Genomic DNA, 3,593 nt, shown 5'->3' with positions numbered 1-3,593 from the left:
CTCGAAGCCATGGAGTCAACCTCCTGGTACTTATTTCTACAGTTCTTGGGTGTTAGTCTCCCACTCTGTTATTCTATATACCATAGATGAGTGCAATCTTTCTATGTCTGTCTCTCTCTTTCTGACTCATTTCACTCAGCATGAAACTTTTCATGCCCATCCACTTGACTACAAAATTCTTGACCTCCTTTTTTCTAACAGCTGCATAGTATTCCATTGTATAGATGTACCAAAGTTTCCTCAACCAGTCATCCGTTCTGGGGCATTCGGGTTTTTTCCAGATTCTGGCTATTGTAAACAGTGCTGCGATGAGCATACATGTGCAGATGTTGTTTCGATTGTACTTTTTTGCCTCTCTGGGATATATTCCCAGCAGTGGTATTGCTGGGTCAAATGGGAATTCAATATCTAATTTTTTGAGAGTCGTCCAAATTGTTTTCCAGAAGGGCTGAACCAGTCGGCATTCCCACCAGCAGTGAAGAAGGGTCCCTTTCTCCCCACATCCTCTCCAACAGCGGTTGCTTTTGTTCTTTTGGATGTGTGCTAGTCTCTGTGGTGTGAGGTGGTATCTCAAAGTTGTTTTGATCTGCATCTCTCTGATGATTAGTGATGTAGAGCACTTTTTCATGTGCCTTTTGGCCATTCGTATTTCTTCCTTGGTAAAGTTTCTGTTCATTTCTTTGCCCCATTTTTTGATGGGGTTGGATGTTTTCTTCTTGTAGAGTTCAACCAGTGCTTTATATACCATTGATATCAACCCCTTATCTGATGGGTATTGTGTAAATATCCTTTCCCATTCTGTGGATAGTCTTTGTATTCTGGTCACTGTATCTCTTGCGGTGCAGAAGCTTTTTAGTTTAATGTAGTCCCATTTGTTGATCTCTGTTTTTACTAGATTGCTTAGTTCCGTGTCACCTTTGAAGATACCTTTATCTTCAATATCGTGGAGGGTTTCGCCGACCTTGTCTTCAATGTACCTTATGGTTTGTGGTCTAATGTTGAGGTCTTTAATCCATTTTGATCTGACTTTTGTGCATGGTGTCAGGTCAAGGTCTAAACCCATTTTTTTGCATGTGGTTGTCCAGTTGTGCCAGCACCATTTGTTAAAGAGGCTTTCCTTGCTCCACTTCACATCTCTTGCTCCCTTATCAAAGATTAGATGGTCATACATTTGGGGTTGTGTGTAGGGATATTCCACCCTGTTCCATTGGTCTACGGCTCTGCCTTTGTTCCAGTACCATGCTGTTTTAATTGTTACTGCTTTGTAGTAAAGTTTGAGGTTGGGGATGGTGATGCCTCCCATCATCTTTTTCCCAAGAATTGTTTTAGCTATCCTTGGACGTTTGTTATTCCATATGAATTTTAGGATTGCTTGATCCATTTCTTTGAAGAATGTCATGGATATATTTATAGGGATCGCATTGAATCTGTATAATGCTTTAGGGAGTATTGCCATTTTGACAACATTGATTCTCCCTATCCAACACTGTATTATTTTAAATAAGATATATTAACAATTTACATTCAAGCAGATGAAACTCTTCTTAACCCCTCCAAAATTACCTAACCAAACTAAATCCTGGTCTTCACAGTTCTCAGTGGGGTGTGCTATGTTAACTGGTAATAAAGCAAAAACTACAAGGTTAATATCAGTCATCTTTGACTAAAGTATGTAAAGCACCAAGATTTTTCAAATCCCTCTAAAGTAGCCAGAATTTTCAAGTTTTGGGCATTGTTCCTAGACATCCTCTTATCCTCTCTATCCTTATCCTTTCTCCATCCTATTTTCTGTTTCAATATACATCTTGAAATTTCATATCACAATTTTAATAATTTTATATCAATTTTGATGTCTATGATATTAATAATATATTATTTTTACAACATTGAGAAAAGATGTCATCTTAAAGTACTTTATTACAATCGATGAACTTAGAAATATGTATGCAAGCAAACTACACATTGTGAAAAATACTTGCACCTCTCATTAAATGTGTTGAACTCTATGGAATTTAAATAATACAAACCAAAACATACTATGTTATCAGTCCTTAACAATAATGTGTGTATTTATTATTTGTCTCAGATGAAGGTTAAGATAAATTCACCTTTCCTGGGTAATGTTTTCAGTAGCCATGTTCATCCAAACTGCAATCGGTTTTATCTCTCCCATTTTGTGAACAGAGTTTAATGGACTAAGAAATGATGTGAAAGTACTCAGCCTGGAAATAATCAAAGCCATTAGCATCCTTAGATCTTAATGAAAAAAATTAATGTTTACTAAATCTGGAGAAAGACATATAGTTGCAGTAGAGATAGCAATTAATAGGATTTATGATCCTAAGTCAAGGAATTCAACCATTGCAAGAATGTTGAGAAAGAACTGAAGAGTAAATGCCCTAAACTAGCTTGACTTCTACTTTCTGACCTGCCAGAAAACTTCACTAGATAAATCCAATTATAAACCAGAGGGAAATGGAGTAAGCTAGTAGATGTTATGATAAAGATTCTCAGAGGATACTCAGACTCCTTGGTTTCAAATAATAGTACAAAACTAAAATAATTAAATCTGCATGATACTAACATTGAAACACACATACAGACCAATGTAAAAGAATAGAGTTCCCAGAAATAAACTCACACAGATATAGTTAACTAATATTACATAAAGAACCCAAGAATATCCAATGAAGAAGAGATGTTTTTAATAAATTGTGAAAAATAAGTGATTTTCAGTCAGTGTTAAGAACCATCAATATTGGTAAGCAAAAAAATAATTTTAAATTTACTTTACACCACCCCAAAATAAGTGTCTGAATCTACACCATCATATTCAGGCATTATTACTTACAATAAACAAGATGTAGAAAAATTAATTTTGTACAGTAGAAGAATGAATTTAAAGAATTTTGAAGATGTGTTCACACACAAACACACATATATGTAGATATGTTATTAACTATAGAAATAAAGATATGCATTCATTTGTTATAACATAAGTGAACTATAAAGCATTCTGCAAAATGAAATTATTCAGTCAGGTGAAGTAAGTATATGACCTCTCTCTTCAGTGTAGAATCAGAAGGAAAAAAATTCTAAATTCTTAGAAATGATAGAATAGTGGTTGAAAACAGCCGTGGAATACCGGGGCAGTCTCAGCCCGGGCGGGAGCTCGGGCTCCGGCCAAGTTTTGACCCGGGTGGCCATGCCTTTGCACAGCCGGTGGATGTGGAACGAGCAGGAACCAGAGATAGCTTTAGGATTTGGGGTTCCAGCAAGTGCTTGCAACCATGTATAGAGACTGTGAACTAAGCTTTTGCTACATGCTGTTCCAGAAAGGGAAATGATTCATTTTCCAACCTAAATCTCCGTGGACTTAATTACTATAATACAGAAATTGTAAACCGCGCGGCCGGTTTTTATCTCTTCATTCTCATCAGTGGAAAACTTATTATCAAATATTTCCTTGTCAATAGAGCTGTATTCTTGGGGGATAAATTCCAACAAAAATAGTGAGTCTGTTTTGAAACTCCAACAACAATAGTGAGTTGTGTGTTGAAATCTGGAATGTAATCAAGGTAAAGAGAAAAGGA

This window comes from Sorex araneus, chromosome 2, assembly GCF_027595985.1.
Source record: "Sorex araneus isolate mSorAra2 chromosome 2, mSorAra2.pri, whole genome shotgun sequence".
Classification (NCBI taxonomy): Eukaryota; Metazoa; Chordata; class Mammalia; order Eulipotyphla; family Soricidae; genus Sorex; species Sorex araneus.
The sequence above is the reverse complement of the archived record's forward strand: the minus strand, read 5'-3'. Positions refer to the sequence as shown.